The sequence below is a fragment of the Cynocephalus volans genome, chromosome 2, assembly GCF_027409185.1.
Source record: "Cynocephalus volans isolate mCynVol1 chromosome 2, mCynVol1.pri, whole genome shotgun sequence".
Lineage (NCBI taxonomy): Eukaryota > Metazoa > Chordata > Mammalia > Dermoptera > Cynocephalidae > Cynocephalus > Cynocephalus volans.
Window position 1 is genome coordinate 11,925,525 of NC_084461.1, and position 18,521 is coordinate 11,944,045.

Sequence of the window (18,521 nt, forward strand, 5' to 3'; positions counted from 1 at the left end):
GCTCATGGAGGTACTCTGAGTAAATTAAGTATAATCAGAGGTTTGAATATGAGTAATACTTTTCCAGGAAAATTTAAAGTGAGAAAGTTTAGATACGATGGAGTTTTCCTGAATATAAAAATAAAGAATGTTCATAAAGCTTCAGATGTAGGAAGGAGGACATAAGAAGAACTAAAACAAGACTGACTCTTAAAGAGCAAAGATGAAGAGACTGGTGTCTTTCAAGCAAGATAAATGACCTCAGTGTGCGGCCTTTAAATTCCATCCTTAAAGATAAGGTTAAAGAGGTAGGTAACATCAATTACTTTGTAAAATTAAATATGCTTTTTGTTTTGTAAAATAAATTTGGGAGAAAGTAAGACAAATAGAAGTGAGGAGACCACCAGTAGTAGGTTTTTAAAAAGTGATGGCAATTTGAAGCAGACTGAAGGAGAGAGAATATAGAGAAATGGAAAAGATAAATATGTATTTTGGGCAGAATTAACAGGATTTAGTGATTGACTAGGTGTGGATGTTGAGAAAGTGTTGAGTCCCAGGTTTCTCCATTAGACAGCTGAATGAATAGATGCATCTTTTCTGAAATGCAGTAAGTGTTTGGGTGGGAATCAAAACTTAATTTCTACCTATGTTTACTTTAAAATATCTCTTACAGATATGAAAGTACTTAGATTTTCATTTGTGTAATCAGCATTTGAAGAAGACTGCTTTGAGTTGAATGGCATTTGGGAATCAATTTGAAATCTTCTTTAATACAAACCATAAAACCAACAATTAAGAAATAAATGTACTGTGGGCTTCACAGAAATTAGCTGTAAGATAAAGGGACAATGAAAGATTTTCAAAAGAAAACTTAATGAAGTCCTTTCTCATCTTGTTATACGACAGAGGGATGACAATGTTGTAATGGCAACCGAATGAGCTCAGCAATGTATGATTCTAAAGAGAACAGGAGGGGCATAAAGGCTTCTTTGCATATAAAAATGTTACTAGGGAGTGTGTAGTTTGAGATTGCTTGAATTTTTGAGGCAAACATCACTTCATTCTAATCTCTGTATATAAAGCACTATACAAATTGAGATATATAAACTGATAATAACGTTTATTATAATACAAATTTTCAGCTAAAGTTTGTTGGCAGTCTCTCAAGCTCAAATTATCGTATTTGATTAACAAAAGTTCCATGTGTTAGCATATTCTTTTAATCTGGAAAGGCCTGGGGTAACACATGTATATATACATATATATTTTTTCAGTGGCTTAAAATAACTGAATATTTTAAGAGTCACAACAGTTAAAATAAACAATTTAAATAGAGAATTGACATTAAAATTGACATTAAATTTTTAAATATTAAAATGTCAAATATTAGTTTCTTTTTATGTATAACAGATACTTAAGTGTCTTTTCTAGATAAATATTGAGTGAAATACACCCTAAAAAAACAGGTTTTTGAGCTGAAAAGAGACAGAACTAATCTTTTATTTAGTATGTTTTATTTTACATTTCCATGTTGCCTTGGAATGTTTTCTTTATCTGTATAGTCTCACGAAAAACTCCAAAATAAAATGTATCAAGGCCAAGCAGATCTGGTTAGTGAGATGGACGGGGGGAAATGTTGAGTTTCTTCTAAGAAAACAGAGATTTGCCAAACACAGGTGTAAAACTCTTATATTAGTCTAATCCATCCACTTTCAGATGAGGAAAGTAAAAACTAGGTCAGTTAGCCAGGACTGCAGGATTGATTAGATTTCTATCCAGTGTTTTATAAAACTTCCTGAAACAGCATTGACTAACTGATTCCTAATATGAACAGGAGCTATTCTTCAGTAAGCATTGGGCATTTTATATTGTCATAGAATATAATCCATTTAGCCCATTTTAAATAGTCGAGTTTATCTGATTTAATTTTTTTGGCATGATAAAAAATGAAACATAATAATGATGTACCTTTTCCCCTTATCTCTAATTGGGACTCCAGGAAAGAATCACCTTGCCCTAATGCCCTATGGTAATATCCCTGCCCAGGACAGCATGCTATTGTTTCTCACCAGCAGAAAGACAATAGGAAGACTTTAAATAGATTGCACCTGATTTGTCTTCATTTCCTATTGAAAACAAAACTATCATTGACAGGTTATGGAGCATTAATGCACTATTCTAGAAAATGATATAAATAACAAAATATCGAACAGAGAAGTTCTGAAACCAAAAGATCTTTTTTTCATAGGTGAGCAATTTTTCCACATGTATTACTCAGAAGGGAGCTCATGTTAAATCTGAAACTAAAAGTCATCTTCAAGTGAGAGCAAATTGACAATTTTGTAGATCTTCCTCTGATGGTCTTAAAAGAATATTCCAATAGGAGAACATTTTCTATGAGCATGCTGTTTGCATACATCCTTTGAATTTTTAGTAAAGTTTGGAGTTAAGATCTCTGATTCATCTGGGTCTGATTTAACAATTCAACTCTTCATTTCTTCATAAATATCACCATAGTTTATGTTACATTTTCTGTGTTTTTAGCTTTCTAAAATTTACTGTATCATATGAATTTTCTTACATATAAACCCATGCTTATAAATGTAAGTTTTGACTGCTGTTTTTAGTTTTTTTGGAGTTTACTTCTATAACTATCATGTTTATGCTATACTAACTTAAGATAGCATATGTTGGCACACTAGTAAGTGCAAGGATGAAATTAGTATATTAGTACTGGGTTGTCTCCAGAGAGGTTCAGTTTCCCATAACAGTTGGCAGGAGACTTTCCAAACAGCTCTCTGGTTACTTGTCTCTAGCTGAACTGCAAACACTATATAAGATAAAAATTTTAAAAAGCATGGTGATCACAGCGAAAGTCTCCCACTAATTACTTCTTTTCTTAGGAAAGAAATACCAATTTTGCCCAATGTTTTCTTAAGCTTCTGTGGGGTGTATCATAGGATAATTTCATGCTCTGATAAATAATATTCTTAAAGTGATCCCTTTGGATTCTCTCCACATGTTTTATGCTTTTAAACATATTCAACAGATTAAGTTCATTTGGAGGACCACATATATATATATATATGTATATACATACATACATATACATATATAAAATTAAGAATTATATTAGTAACAAAGAAACTTTACCCAACAAATAACAGGGGTTTAAACATGTGTTTTTCTTTCTCATAAAAGACTTGAGTTTGGCATTCCAGGGCTTATCACCATATCTGTGCTTCAAGAATACCTCAGGAGCTCGCACTCGTACTACCTTGTTGCTCAAACGTCCACATCAAAGGTGGCCTCCATTCTCAAGGTCAACTCATGGCCCCAGTAGGTGCTTCAAGTTTGATCACCATAAACACATTCCAGACATCCTTGAGGAGGAAGGAATGAATAAAAAAGGGAGAAGGGTATTTATCTGCTTTTTTTCAATGAACATGTCCAGAATCTGATACTTTTACATCTTTGCTTATGTTGCATTGGCCAACACTGGACAATATGACATACTGTACTACAAGAGAGAATAGGGAAAAAAAGGCAGTGCACAATAGTGCACTCTAGCAAGGATTCTGAAAACAGACTCAGCTTAAAACAGCTTTGCCATTACTTGCTCTGTGAATTTGGGCAAATTAAGCTCTTTTCAGTCTTCTCAACTGCTAAATGGGAATATAAAATAACACTATCTCATTTTTTGTAGTCATTAAATTTGTTAGTAGGTGTAGCAACTTTATAATATTACTTACTGTACAAGATAAACTCTACCAAATACTAATATCATTATTGCTTACTATGGAAAACTTACTACAGTGTTGGCTATAAATTGGGGATTCATTAATATGAAAGGGAAAATGGAAATGAGGAACTAATTGGTATTCTTTTCACAAAGTAGCAGAAATGTAAAAAGAAAAAATGTAATCTGTAACAGTAACAGTAGTGTCTGAATTTATGTCAAAATGGAGTTTAGGGTCCATGTGTCCCTTTCCTCTTAATGTGCCACCCCAGTCATTACAGAAATAATGAATAAATTATGGAAAAAGCATTAAATTAGGCATAGCTTTGGTTAGAAACACGATAACATTTCAATAAAATGTTATCAATAAAATTCAAAGGAGGAATTATTAGTTTGGGTTGAAATCTTTAACACATCTAGCTTAAGGACTAGAAACAGACAAATGCATCAAAGTACTGTATAGGGCTGCTGTGATATAGGAGCAGTGAGAATTAGAAGCAGCAGCTATGGAAGGCCAGGGTCCTTGCATGAAAGCAGGGTAAGGCTGACCCTTGAAGGAAGGCCAGGAAAGAACAAAGTCAGCATTCCTGAGACATCACATTCTGAGTCAGTGATGGTTAGAGACACAAGGGCACACCAGAATTGGTTGATGCCACAAGCCAGCTCAGTGACTTCATCTACAATATCTTGATATCGTCACAGGATTGGCAGCTTGAGCTACCAGTATAACACTGTTATGGATTAAATTGACTAGGGTCCTTACATGAAGAGGAAATTTTAACTCACGAGGAAACCTCAGGGCTCATGCACAAAGAAAGGACCGTGAGAGGACACAGTGAAAGACAACCATCAGTAAGCCAGTGAGAGAGGCCTCAGAGGAAACCCAATCTGATGACATCATGGTCTTGGACCTCCAGCCTCCAGAATGTGAGAAAATAAATTTCTGTTGTTCAAGTCAACCAGTCTATGATATTTTCTTAAGGAAGCCATAGCAAACTTATACAAAAACCTTTATCTGAATTAGGGAAACCAAGAGAGCTGATGGAAATAAAATGAAGGATGGAAAAACAAAGACTTCATCAGGGGACATACAGGGTAAGTACAGGTTAGTCAGCAACTAAGAGATGCTCAGGAGAAAGCAGGGAATGAGACAGACACAGTCCCAGTTCTCATCAAACTTGTCAGTTGAATAATACAATCTACTATTTTAATGTATTGTAAAACATTGTCTTGTGTTGTGACAAAAATCCCTGTTTTTTCACTCAGCCTATCATAGATCTATTCTTATTGACGAAGGACCGACCCCATGGCGCACTCAGTAGAGTACAGCGCTGGGAGTGCCAGCAGCACTCCGGCCGCAGGTTCAGATCCTATATAGGGATGGCCAGTGCACTCACTGGCTGAGTGCCGCATGGGCGACCCCAAGCCAAGGGTTGTGATCCCCTTACTGGTCACAAAAAAAAAAAAATAGGGACATCACTATTTTTAATAGGTGCCTAGTCTTTCATTTCCATTTTATATAGTAGTTTGATTACAAATACTGTCTTTTAACAATTAGTTTCCAAATATCACTATTATAAAAATTCCACAGTACAGTGTTAAAAGTATTACTTTTGCCTGTTATTAAAATTTTGCTGTTGAGAACATTTTGCCACTGTGTTAATGTTTTCTTGGTGTAAAGAGGAACTGGGAAAAGTTTCAGAAAATCCAGGGATGGCAATCAATGATCAAACTCTACAGAAAGTAAGCAGCCTTGCTTGACATGTGATAAGCCCTTTTACAAAAATTCTTATGATCCCCTTTATTATGTAACAGGATGACACTATCATGAGTGTATATTTAGTCAATCATAATGTTTATTATTGGAATATCACAAGATAGCCTATTTAATAATAAGATTGTGATTTCTTGTATTTTGTACAATATTATTAGTGTTTTAATCCTCACTAGTTACCATATTGAAATTCAGCACCAAAACAATATTTTTCTGCAATTTTCATTGGAGTTGAATAATAGTTTTATGCATAATGAAATGTTGATTACTACATATCAAAAATGTCAACAGTCTTAGATAGGAGATAGTTCTCTGAAACTGTTTTAAAAATATTTGTAAACTTATTAGAAAATCAAGAATTTTTTTCTCTTTTCTTTAACCAGTGAAAAAGATAATTTTGTTCATACTTACAAAAAGCATAAAATAGATATCATACAGTGTAAATTGTTTCTGGATTAATCCAATTTCCTCTCTTTCATTTTTTAAAATTAGGTTTTATTTATTTCAATTAGGAGAATAATTCCACTTACAGTCAGTTTTATTTACTAGCTCAAGAACTGTTTCATTAAAGATATTTCTATTTCATTTTAACAGCTGTATTAGTCCATTTCTGTTGCTTTTAAATACCTGGATCTGGATAATTTGTAAGAAAATAAAATTTACTGTTTACAGTTTTGGGGGCTGGAAAGTTCAAAGTCCAGGAAATATATCTGGTGAAGTCCCTGTTGGTGATGACAGTGATGCAAGGGTCTCACATGGCAGAACAGTAGAGCAGACTAACCTCATTCTCTCTCTTTTAAAGCAGCCAGAACCACTCCCCTTATTCCAAGAATGGATCAATCTATTCACGAGAGCACAGTCCTCACAATCCAACCACCTCTTCAAGGCCCCACCTTTCAACTTCCACAACAGGATTTCCCCGTTGCTTAACATTCTCATAGTGGGGACCAAGCCTCAAACACATTAAACTTCAGGGGACCACGTTCAATCCATAACAGTGTTTCAATTCTTCTGCCATTTATATCTTGCCATTAGAGTCTTTCAATATAACATTATCCTTTGAAACATACTTCTACATACTTGACTAAAACTTCTTGTATCAATGCAGTTTCTTTTGAATATGATTCATACCTCTTGTGAACTTCTGATGTGGCACTCATTAGATAGAGTTTGAGAAAGAGGATGGGTCAGTAAAGTTTATTGACATTCTTTTGCATATATGTTATTTATCTGTTGGTATATTTGCAGCTCTGCCATTTTAAGAATGCCTTTCCTTAGTGCAAGCAAATAATTTGTGTGGAAAAAAGATGTGATTTTCAGGGGAATAGGGCTTCATATCCTTATTTTATCCTAAATCTTTCCAAAAAAGAACAGGTGTTCCAGAGCAAAATGTACCAAGGATTTTTTGCTTGTGTGTTTTGTTTTTGATCTGGCCCAGTAAAATTCGGAGATATAGTTAAGAAACTTGACAGTTTATAATTTGCAAGAGGAGCAAACAGCATACTGCAAGCCAAAAATATATACCATATGCATGAATAACAAGTACACTTTTATGCTTTCTTTTCTTCTGATAGGTTCTTAACTTCAACCAAGTAGCAGATGAGTAAATCATGGTGGATCACCCAAAATGCTAACTTTCTCTAGTGCAGTTCAAGAAGTAGGGGGAGGAGGGGGAACATAGAAAAGATGTATCATACAATATTGCGAACCTCTGTTCTAAAGTTGCTTGTAGTATGTATGGTAGCCTGTTGGTCTTGCAAACAGGCCTCAGGATTGTTGGCTGAGCCACCAGGTTCTGTCCAATCCTGATGTATTGTGGGCCATTACAGGGAATTCAAAGCCCTCTTGCCCCTCATTACAGAGTTGAGGTAAGGAATGGATTTCTCAGTGTGCGACACTAGGTTTTTACATTTCAGGCTTCTAGCTGGTATCTTCCTCTGTGTGTCTCTTGGAAGCCTGAGTAAAAAGGAGATCATTCTCCACCAGGGATACAAAAGTGACATTACTAAGCCACATGTTCGAGTTCAGGTTGACCAGAGCAATAGGTTTCCAGTGCAGCATTTAGTACTACAATTGAGCATTTTTCTGTATAAATGTGTGTCTATATATAGTGCAGGGGGAGGTGTACATGAGGGTGCATCTGAAGATGAGTTACAACAATAGTACACAGATAGTTGAGAATTTAGGATCTTGGGCACCCAGGCAAGTGGGAAAACTGTCCAGCTACCCACCAGACCCCTGCTCCATCTGCACAAAAGGCAGGACCCCAAGCACCACACTACTCCCATGAAGCTTCACACAGCTTTTGTGGAGGAGGTCTACAACAGCCACCACCACGGCTAATACTGTTGCAAGGATAGCTCACTGCATTAATAACATCCATGACCACTGTGCAGATGGCCCACTACAAAGTTGACTCCACTGACATGAGGAGAGTAACTGAATGAGCCTAGAAAAAAAGGAAGAAGTCTTTCTCCTCAAAGTCCACTCCAGAGTAATAGAAGAAGCAACTGATCTACCAGATGACCAAAAACCAATGTAGGGATACTAGAAATATGAAAAATTCATTAAATATGACACCACCAAGTAATTCAATAACTTGCAAGTACCAGATTCTATAGAACAGGAAACGCTTGAAATGTCTGAAAAGGAATTCTGAGTAACTATCTTAAGGAAACTCAATGAGATAAAAGAGGACTCTGTAAGACAACACAATGAAATGGAAAAAAAAAATCCCAGATATGAAGGATGAAATTTGGAAAGAGATTAATACCTTAAAAAAGAAATGTAACAGAACTTCTGAAACTGAAAAAAACATTCAATGACTTAGAAAACACAACCGAGAGCATAAGCAGCAGATTAGAACAACCTGAAGAAAGAATATCTGACTCAAAAATGGTCATTATAAAGTAACTTAGGCAGAAAAGAAGAAGGAAAAAAGAATTTAGGAAAATAAAGAATCTCTAAGAGAGCTAGCAGACAAAATTAAGCACACAAACTTTCAAATCACAGGTGTTCCACAAGGGCAGGAGAAAAGTAAAGGTACTACAAATCTATTAAATGAAATAATAATGGAAAACTTCCTGGGCATAGGAAGAGACACAGACCTTAAGATCCAGGAAGCTCAAAGATCTGTAAACACTTTCAATCCAAAAAGAACCTCTCCAAGGAACATTATATTCAAACTGGAAAAGTTCAAAGACAAAAAGAGAATCCTAAAAGCTGCAGGAGAAAAGCATCAAGTCATTTATAAGGGAAGCACCATTAGACTAATAGCAGACTTCTCAACTGAAACTCTATAGGCAAGAAGAAAATGGGATAACATCTTCAAAATATTAAAGAAAAAATCTGCAATCCAAGAATACTATACCCAACAAGTCTATCCTTCAGAAATGAGGGAGAAATAGTGTATTTCCCAGGCAAACAAAAATGGTGGGAGTTCGCCACCACAAGACAAGTCCTGCAAGAAATTCTCAAGGGAGTCCTATGTGTGGAATCTGAAAAACAATAAAATGGAACAAGGAAAAACAAACAAACAAACAAACAAAAAAGAAAGAAACAAACAAACAAAAAAACCCCAAACAAACAAAAAATAACTACCGCAAATACATAAGAACAAAACCCACCAAATGCAAGGGACACAAATGTAAAAGAGAAAGGCAAAAGAAACCAAATCTTACCAACTCAAAAAACCCCAATAAACATGGAAGACCAATAATCAAGGGAGAAGAAAGGAACAAATAATACTGAAAATATCCAAACAAAAAGCTATAAAATGCCAAGAATAAGACAATACCTCTCAATAACAACCCTCGAAGTAAATGAATTAAATTCCCCACTCAAAAGCAGGCCCCAACTATATGCTGGCTTCAAGAGACTCATCTCACCAGTAAATATGCATATATAATAATAGTGAAGGGATGGAAAAAGATATACTGCACAAATGGAAACCAAAAATAAACAGGAGTAGCTATTCTTATATTGGATAAAACAGACTTTAAACAAAAAAATTCATAAAAACAAACAAAAAAGGCCACTATGTAAAGATAAAGGGATTGATCCAGTAAGAAGAGATAATAATCATTAATAAATAAGCACCCAACATTGCAGCACCCTGATATATAAAGCAAAAACTATTAGACCTAAAGAGATAGATCCCAATATGATAACAGTGGGGTACCTAAACATCCCCCTTTCATCACAGGACAGATCACCCAGGCAACAAGTCAACAGAGAAACACAGGATTTAACTACACATTAGAATCAATTGGACCTGGCATATATCTACGGAACATTTTCATGCAACATCTACAGGATATACATTCTCATCAGCACATGGAAATTTCTCTGAGATAGACCGCATGTTAGCTCACAAATCAAATCTCAATAACTTAAAAAAAAATTGAAATTATCTTGACTAACTTTTCAGATAACATGGATTAAATTAGAAATTAATAACAAGTGAAACTCAGAACTGTATACAAATACATGGAAATTAAACATCAGGCTCCTGAATGACCTATGGGTTCAAGAAGAAATTAAACAGAAAATAAAAATAATTCTAGTAAACAGTGAAAATAAAGTCACATCATATCAATACCTGTAGGACACTGCAAAAGCAGTACTAAGAGGGAACTTATAGCAATAAATGCTTACATTAAAAATATAGAAAGATTTCAAGTAAACAACATAACTTTATACATAAAGAACTAGAAAAACAAACAATCCAGTCCCAAAATTAGTAGATGGAAAAAAAAATAATTAAGAACAGAGTAGAACTAAATGAAAAAGAGATACAAAGATCAATGAAACAAAAAGTTGTTTTTTTGAGAGATAAACAAAATCGACAAGCCATTAGCTAAGCTAACTAAAAAAAGGGAGAGAAGACCCAAATAGAAAAATCAGAAATTAAAAAGGAAATGATACAACTGATTCCACAGAAATACAAAGAATTTTTAGAGACTATTCTAAACAACTATGTGCCAATAAATTTGAAAACCTGGAATAAATGGATAAATTTCTGGATATATACAAACTACCAAGATTGAATCAAGAAGACGTAGAAAACCTGAACAGACCATTTACAAGCAACAAGATTGAAGCAGCAGTAAGTAGTCTACCAACAAAGAAAAGCCCGGGACTGGATGGCTTCACTGCTGAGTTCTATCAAACATTTAAAGAGGAATTAATACCAATTCTCTTCAGACTATGCCAAAAAATCAATACAGAGGTCATTCTCCCAACTCAATATATTAGGCCAGTATCACCCTGATACCAAAACCAGACAAAGATACAACAACAAACAAAAAGAAAACTATAGGCCGATGTCTTTGAAGAGCACAAATGCAAAAACCCTCAACAAAGTATTCCCAAATAGCATACAGCAACACATCAAAAAATTGATACACCAGCATCAGTAGGATTCATCCCAGGGAAGCAAGGATGGTTCAGAAGAGCACAGATGCAAAAACCCTCAACAAAGTATTCTCAAATAGCATACAGCAACACATCAAAAATTCATACACCAGGGAAGCAAGGATGGTTCAACGTATGCAAGTCAATTAATGTGATACACCACATTAACAAATTCAAGGATAAAAACCATATGATTATCACAATAGATGCATAAAAAGCATTTGACAAAATACACCATTCCTTCACAATAAAGACTCAACAAATTAGGTATAGAAGTAAAGAATCTCAACACCATAAAAGCTTTTTATGACAAGCCCACCACCAGTATCATCCTGAATGGGTAGAAGCTGAAAGCCTTTTTCTTAAGAACAGGAACAAGACAAGGATTTCACCACTCCTATTTAACATAGTGTTGGAAGTACTAGCCAGAGTAATCAGGCAAGAGGAAGAAGTAAAGGGCATCCAGATTGGAAAAGATGAAGTTATTGTCCCTATTTATAGATGATGTGATCTTATGTAGAGAAAATCATAAAGTAACTATCAAAAAACTCTTAGAGCTGGTTAATAATTTCAGTAATGTTACAGGCTACAAAATCAATGCCCCCAAATCATCTGCATTTATATTCTCCAATAATGAGCTAAGAGAAAGAGAAGTCAAAAAAATAAGCCCATTTACAATAGTCAAAAATAAAATATAAAAAAAATACGTAGGAATGTATGTCACCAAGGCCAGTGTAGTTCTACAATTAGAACTACAACCCACTACAGAAAAATAACAAACAAACAAACAAACAAACAAACAAACAAACAAACAAAACCCACTACTGAAAGAAATTAGAAAAGACACAAAAAGATGGAAATCCATTTTCACACTGTTAATTCTTCAAATCCATTCCATGCTCTTGGACTGGAAGAATTAACATTGTGAAAATGTCCATACTACCCAAAGCAATCTACAGATTCATTGTAATCCCCATCAAAATAAGGACAATATTGTTCACAGAAACACAAGAAGCATTCCTAACATTCGTATGGAATAATAAAAGACCCCAAATAGCCAAAGCAATCCTGAGCAAAAAAAATAAAGTCAGAGGCATAACACTACCTGATTTCAAATTATATACAAAGCTATAGTACCCAAACAGCATGGAACTGGCTTAAAAATAGACACTTGGACCAGTGGAACAGAATAGAGAACATAGAAATCAATCCACATACTTACACCCAATTAATATTTGACAAAGGCAACAAAAACAGACATTGGGGAAAAACTGCTTCTTCAGTAAGTGGTGCTAGGAAAATTGGATATTCATATTCAGAAGAATGAACTAGACCTGCACCTCTCACCAGATACCAAAATCAACTCAAAATGGATTAAAGACCTGTTTAAGACCTAAAATTATAAAACTACTAAGGGAAGATATAGGGGAAACACTTCAGGAACTATGAGTAGGCACAGATTTTATGAACAAGTGCCCAAAAGCACAAGCAACAAAAGAAAAAAATAAACAAATGGTACTATATCAAACCGAAAATCTTCTGCAAAGAAATGGGAACAATCAACAGAATGAAACAAACTACAGAAAAAGAGAAAATATTTGCAAACTATACATCTGACAAGGGATTAACATCCAGAATATATGAGGAATTCAAGCAATTACACAGTAAAAATACAAATAACCCAATTAAAAAATGGACAAAAGATCTGAATAGACATTTTTCTAAGGAAGACATACAAATGGCCAACAGGCACTTAAAAAATGCTGAATATCACTAGTCATCAGGGAAATGCAAATGAAAACCACATTGAGATATCACCTCATCCAGTTAGACCAGTTAGAAAATAGTTAGATTTTTTATAATCAAAAAAGCAGAGAATAACAAAATGCAAGGAAGTAGAGAGAAAGGAATGCTCTAGCCCTGTTGGTGGGACTGTAAATTAGTACAACCATTATGGAAAGCAGTATGGAGGTTTCTCAAACAAATACAGATAGATCTACCATATGATCCAGCAACTCCACTGTGGGGTATACACCCAGAGCAATGGAAATCATCATGTCGAAGAGATACCTGCACTACCAGGTTCATCACAGCTCTATGTACAATAGTCAAGATATGGAACCAACCAAAATTTCCATCGACAGATGACTGGATAAAGAAAATGTGGTATATATACACCATGGAATTCTATTCAACCATAAAAAAAGAATGAAATTCTGCCATTTGCAACAGCATGGATGAATCTGGAGAAAATTATGTTGAGTCAAATAAGCCAAGCACAGAGGGAAAAATAACATATATCCTCACTCATAGTTGGGAGCTAAGAGAGAAAGAAGGAAGAAAAGAAAGACCCAGTGGTATGTTGGACTCATGGAGGAAGAGAGTATTCTAAGGGTTGTGGAGTGGAGTGGGGAGGGGGGATGGGGTAGGGTGATCAGAGATTAGCTGGGTGGGGCACATGGGCAATAATTGTAATTTGGCTTGCTGGTAGTGCTGATCTGGTCATCACATCTTGGGCACAAGTGGTGATGATCAGCTTTGTACCCCATGAATATGCTTAACCAATGAAATGAAAACAAAAAAACCTATGTGGATAATTTGTGAAGTCCTCAGTAGTCCCACACTCTACTTACTTCTGGCAAGGAAAGCATGATTAGCTTATCTGAAAATCAATTTGATGGTAAAGTCAAAGAATAGCAAAATGATTGATTCAACTATTAAGAAATAATCTAATGAAATTCCAAAATATAGCTTTATAGCCATGTCTAGATTGGAAAAAATATTATTCACAAATAAAAAATGACTGGATAAAAATAAAGAATATATTAAAGAATAATACTCACTTATTAAAACATAAATTAAGGATTTATATTTGGGTATGAAGTATATAAATTCTAAATTTAAAATTGAAAGAGTATTATTTTGAATAGGCAGATTTGGTTCATTTGGAATGGGAGTAAATAAGTGATTTTATTGTAAAAATTCCTATCCAATGTCTATGGAGCAACAAGTGTCATAAAATGTATATCCTTTTTGTAGATCATATCAATGAAGTCAACACAGTTGATACTGTTATCTGAGTACTGATTTAACTGATTATAATACGTAATGTAAGTGAATATGAATTTCATTCTATTGAAACACATAATTCAGCCTAATCCACCATCAGGTAGGATGTCATTATTGCTAAAGTAATAATAATAATAATAATAATAATAACAACAACAACAACAACAACAGCAACAATAATAATGTGAACTTTTTGATTCTGGATTTTTATCAATGCTAAAAAATTTCTTACATAATTATTAACATTTTTCTATTTTTCAGAATGCAAAAGAAACTATTAATAAAAAAACCTTGTTTTTTATGGTAAAAATTAATACTTTCTTCTTTTAGTAAGCTTACTTCAAGATAAACATAACATATTAAATTTGTTGTTTATTATTTTTATTTTTGATTATTTATTACAAGCATACTATTATTACAAATCATGATTTTTCTTTATGCCCTTTACACATCCTATCCCTCCCCCAACCCCACTCCCTATCTCCCTGCCCCATATCTTGTATCCTTAGGTTTGTTTTCCACTTCTGAATGTTCAACATATTGCTTTGGTCTTTTCTTTCATTCCTTCTTTTTTGTTTCCTTCTTTTCAAATTTTAATTTATCAGTATACAATGTAGCTGGTTTTCATGTCCCTTTACCAATTACTCTTTTTCCCCCTTCCCTCTCCCCACTCCCCCCCACTGCCATCAACATCATATCTGTTCACTGTCTTAACAAGTTCAAGGAATTGCTGTGATTGTTATGTATTCCTCCCTCCAATTATTTCTTTGTATATTTATTTATTTTTATTAGCTCCCACAAATAAGTGAGAACATGTGGTATTTCTCTTTCTGTGCCCAGCTTGTTTCACTTAATATAATTTTCTCTAAGTCCATCCATGTTTCTGGGAATGGTAGTATTTCATTCTTTTTTATAGAAGAGTAGTATTCCATTGTGTAGATATACCACATTTTACTTATACACTCATCTGACAATGGGCATTTAGGCTGGTTCTAGCTCTTCGCTTTTGTAAATGGTGCTGAAATAAACATGAGAGTGCAGATATCCCTTTGACAAGATGATTTCCATTCCCCTGGGTATATACTCAGCAGTGGAATAGCTGGGTCATGTGATAAATTTATCTGTAATTGTTTGAGGAACCTCCAAACCATTTTTCATAAAGTTTGCACCATTTTGCAGTCCCATCGACAGTGCAGAAGGGTTCCTTTTACTCTGCACCCTCACCAGCATTTATCATTCTCAGTCTTTGGATATTAGCCATCCTAAATGGAGTGAGATGGTATCTCAAAGTGAATTTGATCTGCATTTCCTCAGTGCTGCGTGTTGTTGAGCATTTTTTCATGTGTCTGTTGGCCATTCACATATCTTTCTTTGAGATATGCCTGTTTAGCTCTTTTGCCCATTTTTTAACTGGATTACTTGGTTTTTTGCCATTAAGTTGTTTGGGTTCCTTGTATATTCTGTATATTAATCCTTTGTCAGATGTCTATTTTGCAAATATTTTCTTTGACTCTTTTGGTGGTCTTTTCACTCTGTTAATTGTTTCTTTTGCTGTGCAGAAGCTTTTTGGTTTGATATAATCCCATTTGTTTATTTTTCCTTTGGTTGCCTGTGCTTTGGGTGTCATATTCATAAAGTCTGTGCCCAATTCTGCTTCCTGAAGTGTTTCCTTTATGTTTCCTTTAAGGATTTTTAATGTTTCAAGATATATATTTGAATTTTTAATCCATTTTGAGTTGATTTTGGTATAAGGTGAAAGGTACAGGTCTTGTTTCATTCTCCTACATCTGAATGTCCAATTTTCCCAGCACATTTACTGAAGTGGCAGTCTCTTCCCCATGTGTAGTCTTGGTGCTTTTGTTTAAGATCAGATGGCTGTAGGTGTATGGGTGATTTCTGGATTCTCTATTCTGTCCCATTGGTCCATGTGTGTCTGTTTTTTGCCAGTACCATGCTGTTTTGGTTACTATAGCTTTGCAGTATAGTTTAAAGTCAGGTGGTGCTATGCCTCTGGCTTTATTTTTCTGCTCAATATTTCTTTGGCCATATGTGGTCTTTTGTTATTCCATATGAATGTTAGAATTGTTTTTGTTTTTGTTTTCTGTGAAGAATGTCATTGGAATTTTCATGGGAATTGCATTGAATGTGTAGATCACTTTGGATAGTATGGATATTTTCACAATGTTAATTCTCCCAATCCAAGAGCATGGAATATCTTTCCATCTTCTTATGTCCTATTTAATTTCTCTCAACAGTGGTTTGTAGTTTTTGTCATAGAGATTTTTCATATTCTTGGTTAACTTTACTCGTAGGGTTTTTTTTTTCTTTCCTTTTTTTTTTTTTTGGTGACTATTGAAAGTGGGCTAGCTTTCTGGATTTCTTTTTCTTCTAGTTCATTGTTTGTATGTGAACTCACAGAAAACAAATCTGATAACTGAGTAAATGTGAGCTGTGCTACTTCACAGATTACAGTATTTAGAGATTGAATCTTCTGGTAATTCATAGCAAGTCTCTTGCTACAAATAATCATGGTACCTAGGCTTTCCTGTCTTGAAAATTAAATTTAAAAAATGACTCCACATATTTGTATTTATTTCTTTTTTCTTTCTCTGTTAGTGACATTACAATAACTTAATTATCTGGGTAGTACTGCCCTGCATTTTGTAAATGAAGCACAGCACAATATTTATATAGTTTTATAATAGAGATATATCACAATTAAATAAATGAAGTATTTTTTTTTTACACTGCCAATTTTTCACAGTGATAACGTTTGAGCTGACATTTCTATCAAATTCCTTCTTGGCAGGAATTTTAAGTCAATACATTAAGTATGATTTAGTCTGGCATTTGACAAACAATATCACAGGCAATGGGAAATTTGCTCATAATGGTTTTTCTTTTTTTTTTTTTTTTTTCGTGACCGGCACTCAGCCAGTGAGTGCACCGGTCATTCCTATATAGGATCCGAACCCGCGGCGGGAGCGTGCCGCGCTCCCAGCGCAGCACTCTACCGAGTGCGCCACGGGCTCGGCCCTTGCTCATAATGGTTTTGCTAAGAAATTGAAGAAGTGAAATTAGAGACCTGAAGAATGGAATATTAAATTAGATAATAGAGATTCTAAAGTAAGTTTTTAATTTCATATAATTTAAAAGGAAAGTAATACATACTTAACAAAATATTCGTGCACTATGAGGTTGATGTCCTAAAGTAATTCAAAAGTGTAATAAAACAAAAAACTGATATTTCATGTATAATGACCTAGAAAATTAAAAACATGTTTTTTTAATTAAATAAATATGTAGTGTATTTTTTTATGCAAAATGAATGGAGAATGTCTTCAGTTATGTTATTATCTATAGATTTATGTTCCTGATTCTTGTTCCTAAAATTTTAGTGATCAGAGATATATGGATATGGAGTAAAAAGTAGGATATTAATTCTTTTGAAAATATTGAGGAAAAAACACTGTAAAGAAAGTTAACAACTAGACACTCTGGAAGGAAAACAAAAGTAAAAACCAAAAAACAAAACCTGAAGACACTGTAGAGTGAATAAAAGCAGACAGATTCTAAGAAGAAGCCAACATTTGCAAGAACAAAATGGAAGAAAGTGACTTTCTTGTCTTTGGCAGCTTTTGGCCTGAAGCACACTGTAGTTCACTCCACATGCAGCAGATGAAACTGATAGAATATCCACAAAAGCAGCAGACAAGAGAGGTGGGGACAACCACAGATGTTGTGAAGTTTGTGTGTGGGGGGGTTTATCCCAGTAAAGAAAGAGCTGGAGACAGGTAGCCATGTATTCTGCATATAAACTTTGTAACTATCTTTGGCTAATCTCTGAACCACTTACACATGAGACATAGTCAAACCAGCTTAGCTAAGGATAAAATGACTAAACTCTTTAAGATGTCCAAGAGATGACATTTTCAGATTAAACCTAACTGATTTATTTGCCTGCTAAAACAAGCAAACAAATGAGAATCTCAGCACTGGTATAATGTAACATAATTTCAAGAACCCATAGCATGATACTCACGAAATTTAGGATACAATTTAAAAGTACTGGACTTACAAGAAACAGAAAAGTTGTCTTAGTCTCAAGAAAAAGAGCCAATGTCAACACTGAAATAACCCAAATGTTGGAAATATTGCACTAAGATTTTTACACATGTATTTTAACTCTGCCCGATGTTTTAAAGGGAAATAAGTTTGCCTTAAATGAAAAGGTAGGAAAATATTAACAGGATAATAGAACACATAAATATAAATAAAAAGAAAATATTCTGGAAGTGGATATATATCTGAAATAAAAATTCCACAGATTGAGCTCAATAGCCTAATGGCAATTATAATAGTTTCCTGTGCTGTCATAGCAAAGTGCCACAAGGTAGGTGAGTTTAACAACTGAAATTTATTGTCTCACAGTGCTGGAGACAAGAAGTCCAAAATCAAGGTGTTTTGGGTTTGGTTCCTTGTGAGGTCTGTGAGGAAGGATCTATTCCATGCCTTTCTTCCAGTGTCTTAGCCAATTTGACGTGC